The sequence below is a fragment of the Taudactylus pleione genome, unplaced genomic scaffold (assembly GCF_031769625.1).
Source record: "Taudactylus pleione unplaced genomic scaffold, aTauple2 ptg000121l, whole genome shotgun sequence".
NCBI classification, from domain to species: Eukaryota; Metazoa; Chordata; class Amphibia; order Anura; family Myobatrachidae; genus Taudactylus; species Taudactylus pleione.
Window position 1 is genome coordinate 15,696,731 of NW_028284523.1, and position 26,868 is coordinate 15,723,598.

Consider the following 26,868-nt stretch of genomic DNA (forward strand, 5'->3'; position numbering starts at 1 on the left):
TGTGGTCATGGATGGTACTTTATACAGATGCAATCATGTGGATTTGCATGTAGCAAAGTGGACAATTCTAAATGAAAATGTTGGGAATTCTGGGCCTGATTCAGACCCGTTCGCTAGGCTGTGTTCGCATGTAGCCTGCCGATGTTTGCAATCTGTGCATGTGAACAAGACACAGTGTGCGTGCACGAACTAGTCCCACCCTGTACACAGACGCTCCACTAAAATGAGTGACAGGACGTGCCATTTGTGGGTGGTGACAGGGGATGGTCGATGGAAACAGTGGTGTGGTGGTGTGAAAACAGGTGTGTCTGTGCATCTGAACGCCATTTCTGGGGTGTGCTTAATTAAGACGCATCGTCAGCATACATGTCACATGGCTGAATTACACACTGCAGTACTCGCAGTGCTTGCGGTAGGGTATGGTCAGCCACAAGTGCTGCATATGGGTCCGATGTTACCGATTGTTTAATGCACTTACTGGAGATGACATGTGTTACTAAGGGAAAGTGGGCATCTTGTGTCAGTCTGGTGGGTGTCTAAATACATACCGCTATCGCAAGGTAAGACATGGTGGGCATGCTAGTGTCTTGCTAGCAATTGCGGGATATGCATACTTTGGCAGCTGATGGCTGTGTGCGAATGCATCCTAGCAAACAGGTCTGAATCAGGCCCTCTGTTCCTGGCCTGATCATAGAACTGGTGGCACCAAATGCGGGTCAGGAATATGAATGCCCATAGGCTCATACAGGATATAAAAAGAATATGGAGAAAATATGAATATGGAACACTGAAGCATACTGGTGGCAGTCCACATATTTCATTATGGTAAAAGGTTTTACGGTGTGCTTGTGTTGGTGCTTCTAGGGTCAGAGCAAGCCTAAATGTGACTGTGAGTCTCCCTATTTAGAACTCACAAGGGTAACAATAATGGCAGAAAAAGAGTGTCACAAATAATTGGTGCTAGCCCAATATACCATAAAAAGTTATTATTTATTAAACATATTAAATATGTGCATAGATAATTATGCACTGATCACCCAACAGATAATCTGGTGGATATGGGTACATTAAACATTGAACAACAGTAGACAGAAATAATGTGCCAGAAATTATCATAAAAAGGCCTTAACAAAGAAGGCTAAGTTCTCCAGAACTTGGAATAAAAAAAACAATGGTAAAAATATAAGTCACATAAGTAAAAAGAAGGTCGTACCGCCAACTGTGAAAAGGAGCCACAGGTGTGTAAGTAAAAAAAGCATGCAGAGGCACTAGTTCCCCTGCATGTGGCTCCTATGGTTTACCAGTTGGGATATGTCCTTATTGCTGCATCAGGGGTCCGGGTAGCATGGGGGTACACCAACATTTTTCGAGACGCTTCCTGGTCTGTTCATCAAGGCTGTAACTTACCCATGCTGTGCTAGTTCTATTTATACTCGATGGATGTCCTGGTGTTGGATCATGGCTCCGGATCCTGTATGTTGCCATGTGTGTGTGGGAAGATGATGCCAGAACAAAATGATGATAAACACAGGTGATGTTGGTTTAAAGAGAAAGCGGAAAGTTGTAGTGTCTTTAATATGTTGTTGTGTTGGCCACTTTTTTGAAGTTCTGTCGGCCATCAATTTGTAGACAAATAGATGGTGGTATCCCGTCAGCCATTTTGTAGAAGATAAACAGATGGCAGCCATTTTGTAAAGAATAAATGTATAGATGTTTCTTCAGCCATTTCCTGGAAGGAATAAAGATGCGAAATATAATGGAGAACTGTATATTCCATTAGCCATCTTGGTGGAGATTATGTTCAGAAAGATTTACCACTATAGATTGTTCCATATTGGGTGGATGCATAAATAAAAATGGTTGTCATCACAGGTGGTAGGATCAATTTACTCCAGATATAGGGATAAAGGGGAAAATATATAAATACATAAATAAATATGCATAAAATATATATATATATTAGGGGTGAGCGGGTTCGGATTTCTGAAATCCGAACCCCCCCGAGCCCCCCCGATCCGAGCCAGATCCGAGTCAGGCTCGACTTTTCCCGCCTGACTCGGATCAGAAATCGAGGCAAAATGTCATCATCCCGCCTTCCGGGTCTCGTGGGTTTTGGATCCTATATAAGGTACCCGCGTCGGCACCATTTTCTCACTCAGCTGTGGACAGTGAAGAGGGAGGGTGGGAGTTAGGGCTGGCTGGGCTGTGTAGTGTAGTACAGAGTAGTGTTGTGCTGTGCTGTGCTGCGCTGTGCTGCTGTTGTCCATAGGGGCTGTGTCCACTACTTCAAAGTCCATAGGGGCTGGCTGTGTTGTGCTGTGCTGCTTTTGTTAATAGGGGCTGTGTCCACTACTTCAAAGTCCATAGGGGCTGGCTGGACTGTGTTGTGCAGTCAGTTCTCCATAGGGGCTGTGTCCACTCCAAAGTCCTGTGCAGTGTACAAGTCCTAAAGGTGTGCTGTAGTGTTGTCCAGGGGGTGCTCTGTCCATCAGGGGTGCTCCCCCCAAGTGCTAAAAAAATAATATTTTTTCTGTGTTTGTGAATTGTGTGCGCAGTAGCCGCACGTGCATCAACAAAGTAGTGCCAAGCGTGCGCCTATGTCATAAGTAAAGGGCCGGCTGGCTTGACCATTAAAGGGTGCTGTAACCCCCAAAGTACACTCCAAACCAAATAACAAAATATTTTTTCTGTGTTTGTGAATTGTGTGCGCAGTAGCAGCACATGCATCAACAAAGTAGTGCCAAGCGTGCGCCTGTGTCATAAGTAAAGGGCCGGCTGGCTTGACCGTTATAGGGTGCTGTAACCCCCAAAGTACACTCCAGTCCAAACCAAAAAAATATATATTTTCTGTGTTTGTGAATTGTGTGCGCAGTAGCCACACGTGCATCAACAAAGTAGTGCCAAGCGTGCGCCTTTGTTATAAGTAAAGGGCCAGCTGGCTTGACCGTTAAAGGGTGCTGTAACCCCCAAAGTACACTCCAAACCAAATAACAAAATATTTTCTGTGTTTGTGAATTGTGTGCGCAGTAGCCGCACGTGCATCAACAAAGTAGTGCCAAGCGTGCGCCTGTGTCATAAGTAAAGGGCCGGCTGGCTTGACCGTTAAAGGGTGCTGTAACCCCCAAAGTACACTCCAAACCAAATAACAAAATATTTTTTCTGTGTTAGTGAATTGTGTGCGCAGTAGCCGCACGTGCATCAACAAAGTAGTGCCAAGCGTGCGCCTGTGTCATAAGTAAAGGGCCAACAGGCTTGACCATTAAAGGGTGCTGTAACCCCCAAAGTACACTCCAAACCAAATAACAAAATATTTTCTGTGTTTGTGAATTGTGTGCGCAGTAGCCGCACGTGCATCAACAAAGTAGTGCCAAGCGTGCGCCTGTGTCATAAGTAAAGGGCCAGCTGGCTTGACCATTAAAGGGGGCTGTAACCCCCAAAGTACACTCCAAACCAAATAACCAAATATTTTTTCTGTGTTTGTGAATTGTGTGCGCAGTAGCCACACGTGCATCAACAAAGTAGTGCCAAACGTGCACCTTTGTTATAAGTAAAGGGCCAGCTGGCTTGACCGTTAAAGGGTGCTGTAACCCCCAAAGTACACTCCAAACCAAATAACAAAATATTTTCTGTGTTTGTAAATTGTGTGCGCAGTAGCCGCATGTGCATCAACAAAGTAGTGCCAAGCGTGCGCCTGTGTCATAAGTAAAGGGCCGGCTGGCTTGACCATTAAAGGGTGCTGTAACCCCCAAAGTACACTCCAAACCAAATAACAAAATATTTTTTCTGTGTTAGTGAATTGTGTGCGCAGTAGCCGCACGTGCATCAACAAAGTAGTGCCAAGCGTGCGCCAGTGTCATAAGTAAAGGGCCAACAGGCTTGACCATTAAAGGGTGCTGTAACCCCCAAAGTACACTCCAAACCAAATAACAAAATATTTTCTGTGTTTGTGAATTGTGTGCGCAGTAGCCGCACGTACATCAACAAAGTAGTGCCAAGCGTGCGCCTGTGTCATAAGTAAAGGGCCAGCTGGCTTGACCATTAAAGGGGGCTGTAACCCCCAAAGTACACTCCAAACCAAATAACCAAATATTTTTTCTGTGTTTGTGAATTGTGTGCGCAGTAGCCGCACGTGCATCAACAAAGTAGTGCCAAGCGTGCGCCTGTGTCATAAGTAAAGGGCCGGCTGGCTTGACCATTAAACGGTGCTGTAACCCCCAAAGTACACTCCAAACCAAATAACAAAATATTTTTTCTGTGTTTGTGAATTGTGTGCGCAGTAGCCGCACGTGCATCAACAAAGTATTGCCAAGCGTGCGCCTGTGTCATAAGTAAAGGGCCGGCAGGCTTGACCGTTAAAGGGTGCTGTCACCCCCAAAGTACGCTCCAAACCAAATAACAAAATATTTTTTCTGTGTTTGTGAATTGTGTGCGCAGTAGCCGCACGTGCATCAACAAAGTAGTGCCAAGCGTGCGCCTGTGTCATAAGTAAAGGGCCAGCTGGCTTGACCGTTAAAGGGTCCTGTAACTCCCAAAGTACACTCCAAACCAAATAACAAAATATTTTTTCTGTGTTTGTGAATTGTGTGCGCAGTAGCCGCACGTGCATCAACAAAGTATTGCCAAGCGTTCGCCTGTGTCATAAGTAAAGGGCCAGCTGGCTTGACCATAAAAGGGTGCTGTAACCCCCAAAATACACTCCAAACCAAATAACAAAATATTTTTTCTGTGTTTGTGAATTGTGTGCGCAGTAGCCGCATGTGCATCAACAAAGTAGTGCCAAGCGTGCGCCTTTGTCATAAGTAAAGGGCCGGCTGGCTTGACCGTTAAGGGGAGCTGTAACCCCCAAAGTACACTCCAAACCAAATAACAAAATATTTTTTCTGTGTTTGTGAATTGTGTGCGCTGTAGCCGCACGTGCATTAACAAAGTAGTGCCAAGCGTGCGCCTGTGTCATAAGTAAAGGGCTGGCTGGCTTGACCATTAAAGGGTGCTGTAACCCCCAAAGTACACTCCAAACCAAGTAACCAAATATTTTTTCTGTGTTTGTGAATTGTGTGCGCAGTAGCCGCACGTGCATCAACAAAGTATTGCCAAGCGTGCGCCTGTGTCATAAGTAAAGGGCCGGCTGGCTTGACAATTAAAGGGTGCTGTAACCTCCAAAGTACACTCCAAACCAAATAAAAAATATTTTCTGTGTTTGTGAATTGTGTGCGCAGTAGCCGCACATGCTTCAACAAAGGAGCAGCACCAAGCGTGCGCCTGTGTCCCATAAGTAAAGAGCCGGCTGGCTCATTTCTTAAAGGGTGGTGTAACCCACAAAGTGCACTACTCTCCAGCAAAAAGAAAAAAAAAATTTCTGTGTTTGTGTGCGCCTTAGCCGCACGTATATATCAAATCGATATAACATAAATGGAGGACCAAACTTTCTCCGATAAAAATAAAATAGAGAAAGATCAAGAACCACTTCCTCTTAGTGCTGAAGCTGCTGCCACTAGTCATGACATAGACGATAACATGCCATCAACGTCGTCTGCCAAGGCCGATGCCCAATGTCATAGTAGAAGCCACATACAATCCCAAATGACAAAGTTCAGGAAAATGACCTTAAAAAAAACATTTAAATCATCTGAAGAGAAACGTAAACTTGCCAATATGCCATTTATGACACGGAGTGGCAAGGAACGGCTAAGGTCTTTCCCTATGTTCATGACTAGTGGTTCAGCTTCACATGACGATGGAAGCCCTCCTCCCTCTAAAAAAATCAAACAAGTTAAGCTGGCAAAAGCACAGCGAAGAACTGTGCGTTCTAAGAAGATATCACAAATCCCCAAGGAGAGTCCAAGTGTGGTGGCGGTTGCGATGCCTGACCTTCCCAGCACTGGACGGGAAGAGGTGGCTCTTTCCACCATTTGCACGCCCCCTGCAAGTGCTGAAAGGAGCGCCCACAGTCCCCTTGCTGATATGCAAATTGAAGATGTCACTGTTGAAGTACAACAGGATGAGGATACTGGTGTAGCTGGCGCTGAGGAGGAAGTTGGCGTGGAGGATTCAGATGGTGATGTGGTTTGTATAAATCAGGCTCCGGGGGAGACAGTTGTTGTCCGTGGGATGAAAAAGCCCATCACGGTCATGCCTGGGCAGAAGACCAAACATTCCACCTCTTTGGTCTGGCAATATTTCTATCCAAATCCGGACAACAACTGTCTTGCCATATGTACCTTATGTAAAGGTGGAATAAGTATGGGTAAGGATGTTAACCACCTAGGAACATCCTCCCTTATACGGCACCTGCAGCGCATTCATAATAAGTTACTGTCAAGTTCAGAAACTTTGGCTAAGACCGTAAGCAGTCCAGGGACACCTAAATCCCGTTGACCTGTTGTATCCAAGCGCCTGCAAACCACACCGTCAACTCCCTCCTCATCAATTTCCTCCTTAGTCAGGATCGGAAGTAGTCCTGCAGGCCATGTCACTGGCATGACTGACTCTCCTATCCGGGATTCCTCCGGAGGATCCTGCATTGCTACGCCTCCTGCTGCCACTGCTGCTGTTGCTGCTGCTGGGAGTCGTTCATCATCCCAGAGAGGAAGTAGGAACACCACTACTTTTACTAAACAATTGACCCTCCAACAGTCCTTAGCGAGGAGGATGAAGTATGACAGCAGTCATCCAGAAGCAAAACGTATAACTGAGGCCTTGACTGCTATGTTGGTGATAGACGTGTGTCTGGTATCCGCCATTAGTGCAGTGCGATTTAGACAATTGATGGAGGTAGTGTGTCCCCGGTTCCAAATCCCATCTAGATTCCACTTCACTAGGCAGGCGATACCGAGACTGTACAGAAACGTCAGAAAAAGTGTCCTCAGTGTCCTGAAAAATGCCGTTGTACCCAATGTCCACTTAACCATGGACATGTGGACAAGTGGAACAGGGCAGACTAAGGACTATATGACTGTGACAGCCCACTGGGTAGATGTATCACCTTACGCAGCAACAGCAGCAGGGTCACCAGTCGCAGCATCTCAGAAACGCCAGCTCGTTCCAAGGCAGGCTACGCTGTGTATCACCGGTTTCAGTAAGAGGCACACCGCCGACAACCTCTTAGAGAAACTGAGGGAAATCATCGCACAGTGGCTTACCCCACTTAGACTCTCCTGGGGATTTGTGATATCTGACAATGCCACCAATATTGTGCGGGCATTAAATCTGGGCAAATTCCAGCACGTCCCATGTTTTGCTCACACAATAAACTTGGTGGAGCAGAATTTTCTGAAAAGCGACAGGGGCGTGCAGGAGACGCTTTGGGTGGCCCGAAAAATTTCTGCCCACTTTTGCCATTCAGCGACTGCGTGCCGAAGACTGGAGTGCCAGCACACACTCTTGAACCTGCCCCGCCATCACCTGAAGCAAGAGGTTGTGACGCGGTGGAACTCAACCCTCTATATGCTTCAGAGGATGGAGGAGCAGCAAAAGGCCATTCAAGCCTATACATCCACCTATGACATAGGCAAAGGAGGGGGTATGCACCTGACTAAAGCGCAGTGGAGAATGATTTCCGTGTTGTGCAAGGTTCTCCAGCCCTTCGAACTTGCCACACGTGAAGTCAGTTCAGACACTGCCAGCTTGAGTCAGGTCATTCCCCTCATCAGGCTTTTGCAGAAGCAGCTGGAGAAAGTGAAGGGGGAGCTAAGACGGAGCGATTCCGCTCGGCATGTGGGACTTGTGGATGAAGCCCTTCATTCGCTTTGCCAGGATTCCAGGGTGGTCAATCTGTTGAAATCGGACCACTACATTTTGGCCACCGTGCTCGATCCTAGGTTTAAAGCCTATGTGGTGTCTCTCTTTCCGGCCGACACAAACCTGCAGAGGTGCAAAGACCTGCTGGTTAACACACTGTCAGCTGAAGCGGAACGTGACACGTCAACAGCTCCTTCTTCATTTTCTCCCGCAACTGGGGCTGCCAGGAAAAACTTAGGTATCCTAAACAACCCGCTGGCGGTGATGCAGGGCAGGCAGGACCAAGTTTGGACATCTGGTCCGGAATGAAGGACCTGGCAACAATTTCTGACATGTCTACTGTCACTGCATATGATACTGTCACCATTGACAGAATGGTGGAGGATTACATCGGTGACAGCATCCAAGTAGGCATGTCAGACAGTCCATACCTGTACTGGCAGGAAAAAGAGGCAATTTGGAGGCCCCTGTACAAACTGGCTCTATTTTACCTGAGTTGCCCCCCCTCCAGTGTGTACTCCAAAAGAGTGTTTAGTGCAGTCGGGAACCTTGTCAGCGAAAGGCATAGGAGGTTGCTTCCACAGAATGTGGAGAAGATGATGTTCATCAAAATGAATTATCAGCTCTTCCAGGGAGACCAGCCTCCAGAACGTACAGAGGGACCTGTGGTGGTGGATTCAAGTGGGGACGAGTTAATACTTTGTGAGGATGAGGATGTACACACTGAAGAGGGTGAGGAATCGGTGGATGAGGAGGATGAGGATGACATCTTGCCTCCGTAGAGCCAGTTTGTGCAGGGACACATTAATTGCCAGCTTGTTTTGTGGGGGCCCAAACGAACCTATCATTTCAGCCACAGTTGTGTGGCAGACCATGGCGCTGAAATGATTGGTTTTTTAAAGTGTGCATGTCCTGTTTATACAACATGAGGGTTGGTGGGAGGGCCCAAGGACAATTCCATCTTGCACCTCTTTTTTTTCTTTGCATTATGTACAGTTTGGGGCCTAGTTTTTCAAACTGCCATCCTGTCTGCCACTGCAGTATCACGCCTAGATGGGTCACGTGTTTGTTCCGCCCACTCGTGTCGCTTAGCATAGTCATCCAGCTACCTCGGTGCAACCTTTTGGACATAAAAACACTATTGTGAGGTGTGAGGTGTTCAGAATAGACTGGAAACGAGTGATAATTAAGGTTATTGAGGTTATTAATAGCATAGGAGCAGAAAAACCTACAAATTCTGTGATTTTAGCTGTTTTTATGCTTTTTTTCAAAAAAATACAGATCCAAAACACAAAACCCAGAACCCAAAACATGGAAGGGTGGTTTTGGCAAAACCAATCCAGATCCAAAACACGAAGAAAGATCCAGATCCAAAACCAAAACACAAAACACGAAAAGTGGCCGGTGCACACCCCTAATATATATATATATATATATATATATATATATATACATAAAAAACAATCATTGCAAGAACCACTTCAGTTCAAAATCTAGGTTTAAACCTATTGGTGCCAGAGTTTGTAACTTGAATATAGTTTTCATTTCCATTTGGGCTAAATTGCCCTCAATATCCCTCTCTCTCCATGTAGACCTCACATGTTGAAGTCCCATGAAATATTTAATACAATCTGGGGAACTATTGTGGTATGTTCTGAAATATTCAGATAGACTATGGGTAGTTAACCCGTTTCTGATGTTTCTTATTTGTTCTCCTAGATGGGTTTTTAGGGATATGGAAGTCCTCCCTATATAAGCTTTAACACAGGAACACACAATCAAATATACCACGTTAGTGGTGTTGCAGTTTTTGAAGTCCCTGATTTTAAAATTATTTCCATTGATGGTTGTTTTGGTGAATTTGCTTTTTTCTGTTTTGATGTGTTTGCAGGCTGGGCAGAAAGGGTTTAGGTGGTTTGCTGTATAGGGCACTTTTAACAAGATGATTTTTCAGGTTAGCCACCCTCCTATAGAAGAATTTTGGTTTACTAGGAAGAATTCCCTTCAGGATTGGGTCTTTATGAAGTATGTGCCAATATTTCCTTATGATGGTTTCAAAATGTTTATATGAGCAATCATAGCCCATTGTGAAAGACAATTGATGGTCATTGTTAGTTGATGATGAATTAGTTGTCTTTGGTTCAAGTAAGGTTGATCTATTAGTGTTGAATGAGATGGTGGCTGCTTTGTCTAGATCTGTTCTTTATAACCTTTTTTGAAAAAAAAACTATTTTAATTGCTGGGTCTGTTCTAGACATACAGTTTCCTTACTGCAGTTACATCTAATTCTGGTAAACTGGCTTTTGGAAATGCCTTGAAGCCAGTTATAATGGTGTTCACTATCCCTAGGGATGTAGTTCCTGGTGTCCGTAGATTTCTGATAGGTCTTTTTTTGAAGTATTTCATCTTTAACATAGATGGAATGGTCCAAATAGTTGATTTACTTTTTGCTCCTATGAAAGGTTAAATCAATGTTCTTATAGTTTTTATTTATATCTTCGCAGAATTTTTCCAAACTTATTTCCGTTCCTTTCCAGTTTAACACAATGTCATTGATGTAATGACTCCAATTTAGTAGACTGGTTTGGTATATTTAAAACGAATACAGATATCAAATGGCGCTGTCTAAAAGCTGCTGGTTCATGGAGGATGTCACTCTCCTGAATAATAGAAACAACAAATAATGAGAGAATCTGTGCTAGAATCTAATATATTTGAAATGATTAAGTCTTAATCTATTGGTCACATTCACAAATCATGATAAATAGTGAAACAATGATGCTGGTGTGAATATATCTTAGTATTTAGTCAATGTCAAAGGTAACTCCACAAATCTCAAAAAAATAATATAACATGAATACTAATTGGTGAGTAGATAGATGTATAGGCTTGATTTACGGTAAAAATTCATTTAATATGCATGTCATAACATGTCAATAAAATATACAATGATGCACAGATAATTATAATGCAACAATACCACAAGAAATAAAGACACACATGGCAGCACACAGGATCCAGAGCCAAGATCCAGCACCAGTACATCCATCGGGTATAAATAGGACTAGCACAGCATGGGTAAATTACAGCCTTGAGGAAGAGACCAGGAAGTGTCTTGAAACATGTTGGCATACCCCCATGCTACCCATACCCCTGATGCAGCAATAAGGACCTATCCCAACTGGTAAAGCATAGGAGCCACATGCAGGGGAACAGGTGCCTCTGCATGCACTTTTTGCCTAAACACCTGTGGCTCCTTTTCACAGTTGGCAGTATGACCTTCTTTTTACTTATGTGACTTATGTTGTTACCATTGTTTTATGTTTTCAACTTATGGAGAACTTAGCCTTCTTTGCTAAGGCCTTTTAAGATAATTTCTGGCACATTATTTCTGTCTACTGTTGTTCAATGTTTTATGTACCCACATCCACCAGATTATCTGTTGGGTGAGCTGTGCATAATTACCTATGCACATATTTAACATGTTTAATAAATGCTATCTTTTTATGGTTTATTGGGCTAGTGCCAATTATTTGTGATACTTTTTTCTGCCACATATTTCATTATAGTCACCTGCTAGAGTCATACAGATTCTTGCCCAACAAAATACTGTCTTTATTCAGAGTGGACATCAGTCACAGCCACCTGACAGACTTAATTTAGTTATGTTATACAGTAGTATATAATATATGGAGATGTTAATGTAATGTTAGTCTTATGTTTTGGCACCAGAGGCATCAGAACATGGGTAACATAAAATAGCTCTGGTGCTGCCCCCCTCCTCTCCCCCCCTCTCTTCTCCCTATTACCTAAGCAACAGCATGGGGATGTCAGGGGCTGTGCTTTATAGTAATAGGCTGCACAGTCCCCACACTGCACAGAGCAGGAAATGTAATGTGCGTTGTTTTAACTTAAAGACCAGCACATTACATATTCTCCTCCATGCGATGCAGGTGCTCTGCAGACTATTACTATAATGCACAGCCCCTTAAAGTCTGCAGCTGCCACTCCTTTGAATTGTTTGTGGAGGATGAGCCATCCCCTTGCCTCCTCTGTTTTGACAACCATGTTTGGCATCACCTTGTGGTGCCATGTAAGTGGTTATAAGGTGCAGCAACCTGTGTATGGACTGTGGTTAGTGTTACCTGTATTATGCACAACATGACTACTCGGAACCATCATGCAGTGTCTGTCATTAATAAATTCTTTTGAACACCCTCATTGCTGTCCAAAGAGAATGAACAGTACTTTATGATCACCACATATCATCGATCCATGATACTGTACTGTACTGTTTTAATGCTTCTCATGTGTGACCCAGTATTGTAGGTTCACACAGAAGACAGAAGCAACTATGCCATCTTAGGCTTCCAGGTTCAGATTCAGTAAAAATAAAGTAGATAATTTGAAAGAAGTTGTGAAGATAAAAATACCAAATTGCATATATTATATCCAAGTACTGCCATGTCCTTGATACATTTTTGGTAATTAGCTTTCCCATTTTTTTTCATGGGAAAGTTAACAACATAGAGAGCCTTTGATTGCCTGTCATCCTGTTGGGATTGATATAGGGTTAATCCCTGAATGTGGCAAAAATAGCTGTTTTCACCAAAGTTAGGGATTTTATCCTTTTCATAAATAGATCCCATAGTCCCATATATATGGTTCTGTGTTACTATACTAGAGACCTCTTGCAGCTTTCACCAGTCATACACACTTAATAAAGTGATAAATGCCATATTTATTTATTTTCTTAACATTTATCTATACAGTGCACACATCTAATGTAGAATTTTAAAGAGAATATTTCAGTTGTTCACAGCAGACACTGCCTTAGTAGAGTTTACAATCTATGGGGTCTAAATACTAAGCCTTGGATGGAGATAAAATGCAAAAAACTGAGATAAAGTCCCAACCAATCAGCTCCTAACTGTAATTTTTCAAACACAGCCCGTGAAATGGCAGTTAGGAGCTGCTTGGATAGGACTTTAACTCCGTTCACTTTATCTCCTTCCAAGACTTAGTAAATAGACTCATATATTCCCTATCACATGAACACACCTACACAATAGGATTATTAGAATCTAATTAAATTAACCTACCAGTATGTTTTTGGATTGTGGGAAGAAATCAGAACTCCCAATCAAAACCCACAAGCACAGAGAAAGCATACAATCCCAACAGAGGAGTTTAACTCATGACATCAGTGCTGGAAGGGGGCAATGCCAACCCTGGTGCCCAATAGGCCAAGATTATGTACAGTAGTGACATTGCACAAAGTTTGGTTGGTTTCTGCAACAGGATCAAAAAGTGGACCTAACCTACCCTATAGTGGACTAAATTATAAAGTCCAATATATGGTGGTGCGCCCATGAGTAGAAGTTTGAAATGTATCACAAAAGAGAAAACTGACTTGTAATGGTCACTCTGGTTAGGGAAATCAAGATGGCTCTAATATTTAAAATTTCACTTTTATTTTATATCAATAAAATATAAACTATCAACCACAACAGAAAATAATTACTAAATAAGGTTCAATATTAAACCATAAAGAAGGAATTTGTTTAAATGTACAAGAACGTATGAAATGAGGCTAGTGTAGCAACAGAGTGAAAGGCATAACCTTGAAAAAGGGGATGAAATAGAAAGGTGAACAGTGAAAAAATCACACAGATTAAAAATCAATCTTCTCACACAGAAATTATAGTATTATCAACAAGACATAAAAATTATAAACTAAATTATATATGGTATTATTAGTCATGTGAGTGTAACAATATATTGTCATATAAGCACTGTGAGGCAGTATACTGACTACTATGCCCACCATGGTACCCAATGTACCAAAATTATGTACAGTAGTGACATTGCAATGGTTACATAGAACCTACATATGAGTAGCACAATGATAAAAACATATCCAGTGTAGTCCCTGTACAATACTTATATTTAAACATTGGTCTCTTTTTGTTACTTTTTTTGGTGATTAGGAACATTTTTAGGTTGGAGGTAAACATTTTCCAGACCTTTTAGAGCAGAGTCACATCTGTTATGATGATGGAGGTGTGTTCTAGATACATACTGTAAATAACAGCTTACAGTAGATCAAAGTGCAACACAACACCAAAACAAAGGCAGTAATATAGTTAAAAAAATTGTACGAAAACATATTTAAGAATAGAATAATTGTTTTATCAGATAGCTAATGATCAAGTTGAACAATAAACAAGCTGAAGTCATAGTCATTCGAAAACAACCAAGTGAAAATCTGGATTAATATGAGTCATCACAAAAGCAATTATAATAAAATTAGAGAACTACAAACTAGAACACAGATAACTTGATGCATTGGGACAAAGCAAAAGAACTGACTAGTTTAAATAGAAAAAAGGTGTCAGTAAGAATTTACTGTATCAGCATGTCCTTTGGTTCATCTAGCACATGTCTAAGGAAGCATGCAAGGAGAAAAACAGTGCTAAGTTCAGGAATGAAGTTTACATAAATAAAAAATGAATAATACCATGCATTGGTCTAACAACCTATAAAACATATAAAATTAATGTTGCAAGGTTTGCATAATAAATTGAGCTCACGTTGGTATTTTAAAAGTCTGTGCACAAGGAATTTTTGTATATCCGTATACCCACAAATCTCGAGACACTGTCCATCTATAAAGACTTAGTTACCGACTCCATGGCATGATGAAATGGAGTCCTTTAATTAGCGGGGGTCTAGATTGTAGTATCCCAATGCAGATGTGCAGGCTCCTAGTCTAGATCTTACAACTCACATGCTGATAGTCACATTTGACAATGCTGCCAAACAGTGAAACACATTAGTCTTTTGACCCAGGTGCTGGATTTATTGAGAAGTTTTACCAACTTCAACTTTACCACTGTCTATATTAGGGACTATCAGCATGTGACTTTTAAGATCTAAGGGCCTGATTCAGACCCGGTCGCTCTGGCACCTTGGAGTGCACTGCAAAACATCTTAGTTATGGTATGATCATTTTGACTGCTTGGGGCACTTCTATGTTCATGCCTGTGCAAACATAAAGAGCCACACTGTGTAAAAATGCAAGCATTACATCTGTCCAACCTTTTACCAACCTTTTAAATGTTTTCTTTGTAGAGCCTCAATTAAAGCCCATTTTATTCATGCTGTACTGCTGCAAATGGAATGTGCAATGTTTTCCTATTAAAATTATAGGGCCCATACCCACCATCTGAGAGCCAGTACCAAATGCCAGTGTATTTTTTTCAATGTGAAAATGTCAGTGTTCCATCCAGCAAAGTAATGAATGCCTGAGACAAAAAAAACTCTTATCACTCCTTTATTTCATTTCTAAAAGCTTGCTCTTCAAAATTAAAATATTGTGTGTTTGTGCGGCTTGGAAAAAGAGCACACCTATGTGTCAAAAATCCATTATCAGTGTGGCGTTAATCTCAAGAATAATCACCAGGAATGATGTATGAATGTGAATGTAAATATATATATATATATATATATATATATATATATATATATACATATATATATAATGTGTGTGTATCAAAATGGTTTCTATGCAGTGTCCTGTATTTGACCTGTATTCCTAAAAGGCTTGGGGAATATTTCTGTCTTCCTGGAACTAGGCATCCAGATAACCATATCTTACCTCTACAGGCCATAAAGTTTTTAAGGAGAGATACATCCTTAATGCAGATGGTCAGACCTGATCAAGCGAGGTCATGGTATATAAAATCCTTAAGGAGGGAGATGACAGGAATGTAGGGTATGTTACCTGCTTACTGGTTTCTAAAAACCCCTCCACACTGTTTTAAGACCCACCTACTTCCTATAGACAATATGGAAGGTTGTGATGATTGTTTAATGCCCAGTCTACAGCAATGAAAGAGTGAAAAACCCAAAGGTGGGGGCTAGTGCAGCTGTGGAGGTATAAGTTTGCTTCTCCCTCAATGATAAGTGTTCTTGAGCCTAAGGAGAGTCCCGAGATGACTGGCCTGGATCCGATGCTCCATATGTCTCCTTCACACAGGGCCTAAGAATTGTAAAGACTCTGTTTTTTATAATTTTAATTACTTTTACTTTCTGAAACTTAATGTGATTTATTTGTATTGTCCATGTTTGTATTACCTTTTTCTGTAATCAATAACCTTGGATATATTTTTCGGATTAAACATTCTTAATCCAGTGTATTCTCCGTGTTCTTGTCGCATTCATGAGCCTGCGAGGTCAAAGCTACATACATATATGTAAGTGATGTGCATATTGAGATTTGAGGGGAGAACGACTCCCGTGAAATTCGTTGGTGGTCGCAGTACCATGTTAGACTAACTGCACGTGCTGAGGTAACCATAGTCACTGTTGGCAACTCTCAGATTGATGTATCTGGAGAATCGGCCGGCTGGTCGGCACAAATTGGTGGCAAGGGGTGGGATCTTGATAATTTTTGTTTTTATCACAAGAACTTAAGTGAATTAATGGTGTGAGATTCTTGAGAGATACTCCATTATAGTAAATAGTTTCTGTTCCCTTCCCCCCTTGTTTTTCATTTCTATTTTATTTGGCAATTAGTTTGATGTCCAGAATGACTACAGAGTACCTGTAACAGAAATAGGATGACCTTGTGGTCATGTGTATGGAGAGAAACATTGCCTGGAAGGGCCAGAACAAGGATCGACTGGTCCAATTACTCCAAGTGGCAGATCGGAATCTCGCTGCTGAAGGTAGCCAGACAATGGACAACCCTTCTGCAGAGGCGCAGTCTGTACTGGACCTTACAACAGATGCCCAGCAGGGATTTGACACCTCTACTGGTTCAAGTTAGTCTGCACTAGAGAGTTACCTTCAAACTGCTATCAGGCATATGAAGGATGCGGACCCTGCCACAACTCTGCAGCTGATGCAGCACTACCAAGCGTCTGTAGACAGGGAAGCTGCTGCACGCCGAGCTGACCAGGAAGCGGAAACTGCTAAGTGGAAGGCAATCTGAGAGGCTGAGGAGCACCAGGCTGTGGAGCACCAGGCTGAGAGCGTGTTCCAGCTGGAGGTGGCCAGGCTCCGTGGCCAGAATGCCACCTGTGAACCGGGTAGGAAAAAGCCCTGGCACAATCAGTTCCCTGTATTGGTGAAGGACGGTGACCTCGATATGTTCCTGAAGGGGTTTGAAAAGACTTGCCAACAGTTTGCACTTGACCGCAGTAAATTGGTGAGTTATTTAACCCCTGGGCAGAGAGGAAATGCTTTGGAAGCATTTGCAGTTCTTCCCCAGGAACTGGATGATGATTATGCTGCGATTAAAAAAGCCTTGTTACAGCATTTCAACATCACCCCTGAGGCTTATTTAAAAAATTTCAGAGACTCTAAGCGCAGTCCCTCTGATACCTATGCAGGACTGTTAGCATAATTGTCAACCCTGTTGCATCAGTGGGTTGATGGATGGCAGGTGAACAAACTTTGACCAACTAAAGTACCTTATTCTCCAGGAACAGTTCCTCGCACTGTGTCCAGCGGAGGTCAAAGAGCGGGTCCTGGATCGGAATCCCAAAATGTCTCAGGAGGCTGCCAGCCTGACAGACAAGTACACCAGCACTCGGGCTTCTGTGGTGAAGAGCTGTGGGATGCCAGGACAAGCGGCATGGAGAGAGAGATGACCTGGAGGATCACCCCCAAGGTACCCTGCAAAACCAGCTGTTGCTGCACCTTTTGGGGGGTTGGGGGGACAACCTGTTTTGGCAACTGGCCGCAGGTATTTTACATGCAATGAGATGGGGCACATCAGTGTCAATTGCCCCAAGAAGAAAAGATCAACACCCTCTCCTGTGAGTGGACCTGTGCCAGCCATCCTGTGTGTGGAATGGCCCCAAGGACACTCCCAGGACAATCTACAAGTGGTCCAGGTAGGACACCAAGTTGCACTTGTGCTATTAGACTTTGGTTTAGACCTGACTCTCATCCACCCAGCCTTAGTGGGCCCCAAGGATATTATTCCAGGGAAGACTATTACTGTGTGGAGAGTGGGTGGGGTGCACCCAGAGGTGCCTATGGCTCATGTATATCTTGATTGGGGAGTTGGGAGAGGTATCCAGGATGTTGGGCTACTGGACAATTTATCTGCTACAGTACTGTTGGGGTGTGATTTGGGGAAAATGCAAACTAAATATGTAACTGAGAATGCTGCTGTAAATGATGCAAAGGTACAATCTAACCCAGTTTTTCCCCAGGCAACCCCTGCTGACCAACCCAGCATGAGTATAAATGAATGTGATTGTATCAGTGATGTACAAAGTTCTTTTCTAGCATATAACCCTTTACAGTTCCACAGGCCGGAATCTGGTCAGTCAGAAATGGGTCTAATGGTGTACCCTAATGAAAAACTGTGTAATGTACTGTTAACAGATGATATTGCAAATGTACCATCATCAGGGGTTGGAGTGAATACTGTAGGTAACAATGCCATCCATGTATTAGCAGCAATGACCAGTAGAGCCACAGCCCAGAGTAACTATGAGTTAACCCCTGCACCTGGGGAGAGTGTGTCACTAGAGATTCAACCACCTCAGCCCCCTCCTCCTCTCCTGCTGAAGCTATCAGCACAGAGTCTGGGATAGGGGAGGACAGAAATCACATTTTGTCTCCACACCCTGATCAGCTAATGAGAAGTGCTGCTTTCAAAACAGAACAGCAGACAGACCCCAGTTTGGAAATGGTGAGGGAGAGAATCAGCAAGGCAGGTCTGGAGGGTGAATCAGAAAGTGTTTTTACGGAAAATGGACTCTTATATAGAGAATGGGTCACAACTGAGGTTGCTGAAAGGCAGCTTGTAATCCCTCAGATCTACAGAACTGGGCTCCTGAAAATAGCACATGAGATACCCTTAGCAGGGGATTTGGGGATGAAACAAACCAGAGCTCAGTTGAGACGTAATTTCTACTGACCAGGCATGGGGAGGGAGGAAAATGATTACTGTCACTCATGCCATGCGTGCAAGGTAGTTGGGAAGTCTGGTGATGTGGGGCTGGCTCCTCTCATTTCCCTTTCAATCATATATGAGCCCTTTGAAAGGGTTGCGGTTGATATTGTAGGGCCCCTAGCCATCCCCAGCAGCTCAGGAAAATAGCAGATTCTGACTCTGAGTGGATTATGCTAAAAGGTACCCAGAAGCGGTAGCTCTTTCTTCCATTCGCACAGACAAGGTAGCAGATGCGCTTATCATCATTTTTTCTTGGGTGGGGTGTCCCAAGGAGATGTTAATTGATCAGGGTACGCAGTTCATGTCCCGCTTCATGCAGAGTCTCTGTCAGGTGATGCAGGTAAATCATCTGATTACATCCCCATATCATCCAGTCAAGAATGGACTGGTTGAATATTTTAATAGCACCATAAAACAAATGTTGAGGACTTTTGTGGAGTCCCAGGGAAGAGACTGGGAGAGGTTCCTGCCACACCTCCTCTTTGCATACTGCGAGGTGCTGCAGGAATCAACTGGATTGTCACCCTTTGAACTCCTATATGGGCGCCGCGTGCATGGCCCTTTAGATTTGATCAAGGAAGAGTGGGAAGGTAAGCTGGTCACTCCTGAACAGTCTGTGGTACACTATGTAGTACAGTTCAGGGAGAAGATGCAGTCTTTAATGGGAATGGCACAGAGCAAACTGAAGTCTGCGCAGGCAAAACAAAAACTCTGGTATGACCACAGTGCTAGGGAACAAATATTTGAGGTGGGGCAAAAGGTCCTGGTTCTGATCCCTATGAGGCAGAACAAACTCCAGACTGCCTGGGAAAGCCCCTACACCATAGTGCAGCGCCTCCATGATGTCGATTATGTAGTGGAAAAGGGGGATGGACATAAGAGACAGAAGATGTACCACATCAATATGCTCAAAAAGTACCAAGACAGTGTGTTAGCTGTGTGTAGTTTGCCTGAGAGTGATCAGGAACCCAACCCCTTACTAGATCTGGCAGCTGCTGCAAAAGAAGGGGGGTCACTGGCAAATGCCCACTACAGTACTGATCTGTCTGAGATACAGCTAGAACAGCTAGTTAACACCATACAACCCTTTCAGCCCCATTTCAGAGGAAATCCTGGAAAGACACATTTGGTTACACATCATGTAAACACAGGTAATCAGACCCTCCTCTGACAGCCAGCATATCGTACTTCCCAAGAAGTGCTAGAGGCAATGAAAAGGGAAATTGATGAGATGCTGCAGCTAGGGGTGATACAAAGATCTCACAGTTCATGGGCTGAACCAGTGGTACTGGTCCCAAAGAAGTGTGGAGGTACAAGATTCTGTGTGGATTATAGGAGATTAAATTATGCCACTGTATTTGATGCCTATCCCATGCCCAGGATAGATGAACTACTAGAATAGCTTGCCCAGGCATGTTACATCACTATCATGGATCTCAGTAGGGGGTGCTCGCAGATCCCGCTGTCACCCGAGGCTGGGAGTGGTCCGCATTCATCACCCCATTTGGGCTGTTCAAATTTCTGGTCATGCCCTTTGGGATGAAGAATGCCCCTGCATCCTTTCAGTGTCTGGTTAATGACCTGCTGGAAGGCCAGGAGGGATATGCAGTTGTCTACCTGGATGACATTGCAGTGTTTAGCCAGACCTGGGAGGAACACCTGATGCATCTGAATAGTGTGTTAGGCCGAATCACTGGGGTGGGTTTGATCATCAAACCCGAGAAGTGCCAGCTTGGCATGGGAGAGGTGCAATATCTAGGGCACCATGTAGGGGAAGGTACTCTCCACCCAGAACCAGACAAAGTGGAGGCTATTGCTACATGGCCTACCCCTAAGACTAAAAAACAGGTGATGTCCTTTCTAGGAACTGCAGGGTACTACTGAAAATTTGTACCACAATACAGCACCCTAGCCAGGCCAGATTTGACAAAAAATAAGTTGGCACAGGTGGTCAATTGGACCAATGACTGTGAGAAGGCCTTCCTAGCTCTAAAGTCTGCTTTAGCTCAGTCCCCTGTGCTGCAGGCCCAGATTTAAAAAAAAGGTTCATTGTACAGACTGATGCCTCTAATTATGGTTTAGGTGCTGTGCTTAGTCAGGTCAATGAGCAGGGGGAAGAGCATCCTGTCATTTTCCTAAGCAAAAAACTGCTTCCCCGTAAAGTGGCCTATGCCACCTTTGAAAAAGAGTGTTTGGCGAATGTATGGTCTCTACAAAAACTACAGCCATATCTGTATGGGAGAGACTTTACCATAATAACAGACCACAACCCACTCGTATGGCTTAATAGAGTCTCTGGGGATAATGGTAAACTTCTCCATCCATCACAGAAAGGGTGCAGATTACAGCAATGCTGATGGACTCTCCCAGCAAGGTGAGGAGGCAGTCACTGGTGCATAGGTAAGGCTGTGACGTGTGTCTCAGTCCCTCCTATGCCCATCTTCAGTGGGAGGTGTGGCATTTATCTCAAGATTAATCACCAGGAATGATGTCATGTGAATGTAAATATATATATATATATATATATATATGTGTGTGTGTGTGTGTGTGTGTGTGTATCAAAATGGTTTCTTTGCAGTGTCCTGTATTTGACCTGTATTCCTACAAGTCTTAGGGCAAATTTCTGTCTTCCTGGAACCAGGCATCCAAATAACCATATCTTATCTCTACAGGCCATAATGTTTGGGGAGAGATACAGCCTTAATGCAGATGGACTGACCTGGTCAAGCCATGTCATGGGATATAAAATCATTTAGGAGGGAGATGCCAGGAATGTAGGGTATGTTACCTGCTTACTGGTTTCTAAAAACCCCTCCACACTGTTTCAAGACCCGCCTACTTTCTATAGACAATATAGAAGGGTGTGACCAATTTCTTTATGCCCAGTGTACAGCAATGAAAGAGTGAAAAACCCAAAGGTGGGGGTTAGTGCAGCTGTGGGGGTATAACTGTGCTTCTCCCTCAATGATAAGTGTTCTTGTGCCTAAGGAGAATCCCGAGATGACTGGCCTGGACCTGATGCTCCTTGTGTCTTCTTCACACAGGGTCTAAGAAGTGTAAAAACTCTGTTTTTTTATCATTTTAATTCATTACACTTTCTGAAACTTATTTGTGATTTATTTGTATTGTCCATATTTGTATTACCTTTTTCTGTAATCAATAACCTTGGAAATATTTCTTGGATTAAACATTCTTAATCCAGTGTATTCTCCATGTTCTTGTCGAATTCACGAGACTGTGAGGTCAAAGCTACGTACCTATATGTAAGTGAGTGTGCATATTGAGATTTGAGGGGAGAACCTGAAGACTCCCGTGAACTTCGTTGGTGGTGGCAGTACCATGTTAGACTAACCGCATGTGCTGAGATAACCATAAATCACTTTTGGTAATTCTCAGATTGAGGTATCTGTAGAATCGGCTGGCTGGTCATGACAGTAAGCAATAGTGATTTTGCCGAGCCCAAAAATGGGAGAGTAGAGGTGGTCCAACTGCATAATATATCTTTTTTAGCAATGGTTACAATAACCGTTAGGAGAGGGATTATAGATTTTTTATCCACTCCAAGGTCCCAATCCATAAAATGGGCACACAAAAGTGCCAGGGGATCACCTCTAAGTTGTAGATGAAAAATATTATTAATAAAAACTACTGCTTTTCCCCAGAATTTGTGTATTTTTGGACACAACCACATATTGTGAAAAAAAGTTGCATTTGGGTGCCTACATTTGAGACAATTACCCAAATACTCTGCTACCATGAAGCTCCTGCAGGCCTGTGATATATATATACTCTGTTGATGGTCTTGATATGGACATCCTGTAGCCATGAGCAATGCAAGAATCTCACGGTGGAGTCATAATGTGTAAGCATTCAACTGAAGTTATAGATGGTATGCCTCTACCCCGTTATGGTACTGTTTGTTTCCAAACTCGATGATATGAATTGCCAAAAAGGTCCAGTGTAACATATTTAGTTTTGTATAGATGGAGTGATATGAATGATAATAAATTATGAAGCAAATCCAGAGGGTTTAGAGATAGGATTTGTGACATATTAGAGCGAGCAAAGTGGACTATTTGGAGATACATATAAAATTGCCTGTGGGGTATACAATTTGTATTGTGTAAAATACTAAAATACATAACAATTCCACCCAGATCAAAAACATCTTTCACCATGGCAATTCCCTTAACTTTCCACTGAAAGAACAAAGAGAAATCTAAACCTGGGGGGAACAGAGGGTTACCCACAAACAGAACATATTTAGAGCTAGTATATGGCCTATTGAGTTTCAAACATATAGTACGCCAAGCTGCATAAGTGTCATGACATAATACAGGAATAAGCATCTTAGGAGAATGAAGTAATGTGGCTGCCGAATATGGTGCAAACATGGCTGACTCAGTTGTTGGGTGCGTATATGTGTCTCTACATAGTAACCAGTCACTGATGTATGTAAAATGTACAGCTCTCATGAACATAAGAATATCAGGCAGTCCTAAGCCCCCTCTCGATCTGGGCAACTGTAATTTAGCCACTGCAAAATGGGGATGACCTCCTTTCCATAAATGAAGTAAACAACTTGGTAATATCCTTCACATCTGGTAAACCTAAACAAATAGGTAGCATTTGAATCGGGTAGGACAACTTGGGGAAAGCTACACATTTTATAAGAGCTATTCTACCCAAAAGGGAAAGGGGCAGCATTTTCCAGGCATCTAGCAATTTGGTTAAACGTGACATAAAAGGGGTGTAGTTTAGGCGATATAATGATGATAGAGACAGTGGAATATCAATACCAAGATATTTATTGGGTAGTAATTTGAAGATGTCTGTAAGCCGGGTGTTGCGAGTCAGTAGAGGAGGTATTCACAATAGGCATCAGTTCAGATTTATGGAGATTGATTTTGTACGCCGCAAATGATCCAAACTAGACAACAATGCAATGATGGCCTTGATGGAAGAAACTGGGTTATAGAGAAACAGGGGCAATGTCATCTGCAAATAAGGGCAATTTAAGTTCAGTAGGTAGCATAGAAATACCTTTGAAATTGGTGGAGACCCGCAGAGCGATTGCAAGGGGTTCCAACGCCACAGCAAATAGGAGGGGAGATAAAGGGCACCCCTGGTGAGTACCCTTTTGAACACAAAATGAAGAAGAAAGATAACCATTTCTATACACCTGGATAGTTGGGGAGGAATGTAATGTTGACAAAAGAGATATGAATTGACTAGGGAAACCAAATTTGGATAAAGTGCAGTAAAGATGATCCCATGTGACAAGTTCAAACACCTTTTCAGTGTCCATTGAAATAATGGATTTGAGTAGACTATAAGAAATCAAGGCAGTCGACTGGATCACAGAAATCACCTTGCGGATATCTATAGTAGAATGGTGTCCCCGAATAAAGCCTGTCTGGTCCGGAGCAATAATATGGGGCAAAATTAATTTCACTCTGTCAGAGATTATTTTCATGAACAACTTGTAATCTGTATCTAGCAAGGATATGGGCCTATAAAATGCCTGGAGTAGTGGACCATGACCAAGCTTAGGAAGCACTTTAATAGTAGCAGAATTAAAATGTGGAGGGATGTAATTATCTGTGAGAATAGAATTATAGAAAGAAACTAGGGGAGGGCAAATATTATGTCTTTAATTTTTTAAAACCCGCCAAAACTTCTTCCAAAGTAATTGGGGTAATAAGCATATCGGCCTGTTCCTGAGTAATAACAGGAATAGTAGTATGTTCCCAGAAACTCTGCTTCTTATTTTTGTCTATGTATGGATCTGAATAAAGGTCTTTATAAAAGTTACCAAGCAGATCAGTGATATCTTGACCTTTTTTAACCATACTGCCATTAGAGCTCAAGAGGGATACCATAGAGACAGGGGTAGAATGATTCCAAATCAAATTAGAGAGGAGGCAGCCTGTTTTATTGCCATGTTTATAAAAGTGAAAATTTTTAGTAAAAGTATGATGGGCAGCAAACTGATCGACAGCAGCATCAAAATGAGATTTCGCTTTTACATATATTTCCTTATTAGAGTGGGAAGGATTAACCTTAAAATTTTTATAGAAGTTAGTTTGGAGCATTCTTTTTTATGTTTGGAAACATAGTATATAATTTCCCCTCTGAGGACTGATTTGGCAGTTTGCCAATACAGGGATGGGTTTTCCTTGTGAACATTATTATTAGTTTCATACTCACACCACTTTGCCTCCAACATGCTACAAAATTTAACAGAGTTTGATAGGTATGCTGGAAAACACCATGGTCTATAAGAACCACTATCAACAACTGGAGCCATAAGAAACCATATTAATGCATGGTCCAAAAGACCAGTGGGTTCAATATTGGAATCTTCCACCCTAGATAGCAGAGGTTCAGACATATATAATCAATCCGAGAAAAAGTGGAGTGAGCAGCTGACAGACAAGTGTACTCCCGATCAGTAGGATGTAACACTCTCCAAACATCTAGCAACCACAATTCCAGGCCATTAAAGGAATACATAATTAGGGGGGTTTACGTACACGAGTTGGGGGCATTGTCTATCCATGTATTCTGATACCATATTAAAATCACCTGCAAATGTGAAAAAGATGAGTCTAAATATATAGATAACTTAGCTAATAATGACTGTAAAAAATGCTTCAAATATACATTAAGAGCATATAAGTTACATATGACGAACTTGTCACCCAATATATTCACCTCAGATATTGTGTATCAACTGGAAGGGTCAGCATATAAAGAAAGAAGTTTGGGAGAGAGCTGATTTCTAACCAACTTGACAACACCTCTTTTTTTCGAGGAATATGAGGTGAACACAGAACTGAATAACCCATACAATTAGCTTAAGAACTTCAGGTGGCAGCAAGTGTGACTCATGTAGCATAACATCTATATTCAGTTTTCTTATATATGTGAATATTTTCTTGCATTTGATGGGGGAATTAATCCCACCAACATTCCATGAGCTAAACTTCAATGGGGCCATATCAGAGGATGAGTAAATATAAACATATCAGCATATACGTATAAATTGCAATGTATAGTAAGGTTAGCAAAGATCATATAGATATTATAAACAATACCATAGGGATCACATCACTTATAGCCAAGATATCTTGACGATAAATTATCATGATTGAAATAAAAGGAGCAAAAAACAGGGAAATTGCATGTAAGAAACTGTAAAAAAAGAAATGGGGGGAAATAAAAGTGTGGGTACAATATTCAGAAAAAGAAATGATAAAAAAACAAAGCAAGGCAAAAATAACCTTGGAGGCCATGACGCCAAAATTAGGACTACCTAGCAATAAGAATAATAAAACTACAGCAAACAATATATGTAGCACGGGGACATGGCACTAAAGAGCCGCACCTAGTGAATGAATTCCACATTAACTAAGCAACCATAAACATTATAGCAACAAATATCTTATAGCAGTGGAATGCATATATATATATATATATATATATATATAAAATTACAGAATAGTCACCACCACCAGCGACAACAAAATAGAAATTCAACAAAAACAAAACAAAATAAGATCTGTAAAGATCAAAATGGCAATAATACATAGGCATAACAAAACACATCCATAATTATAGGAGAAAAAAAATGAATTGAAGCCATATGTAAAAGATGTATGGGATAACGGGTACATCAACTATAAATTGGCTTAATCTGAAAGAAGCAGTCACCCCTAGGAGTCCACATGAGGAGGAGAAGAATCACCAATCACAGCTTCAGCTTCTTCCTGAAGATATGCCATTGCATCATCTTGGGTTGAGAAATCCAAATAGGAATTTTCAGTAAACAGACAAAATCTTGCTGGATACAGTAAAAATGATGATTTTCTTTGACCAGACCAGCCAAAACTGAATTAAAAGCTTTACGAGCCCTGGTTACTTCCGCAGAATAATCTTGGAATATAAATAGCTTGTGACTCTCCCAAACCAGGGAGCGCCTTCTCCTAGAAGCTAGCCATATCGCCTCACGGTGCAGAAAATTCAAGCAGCGAAATATCACCACTCTGGGCCGGGCATCTGGTTTGTCACTGGGTGGACCAATACGGTGTGCTCGTTCAACAACGATGTCAGTACAAGAGTCACCAATTTCCAACAATTCCAGCAAGGAT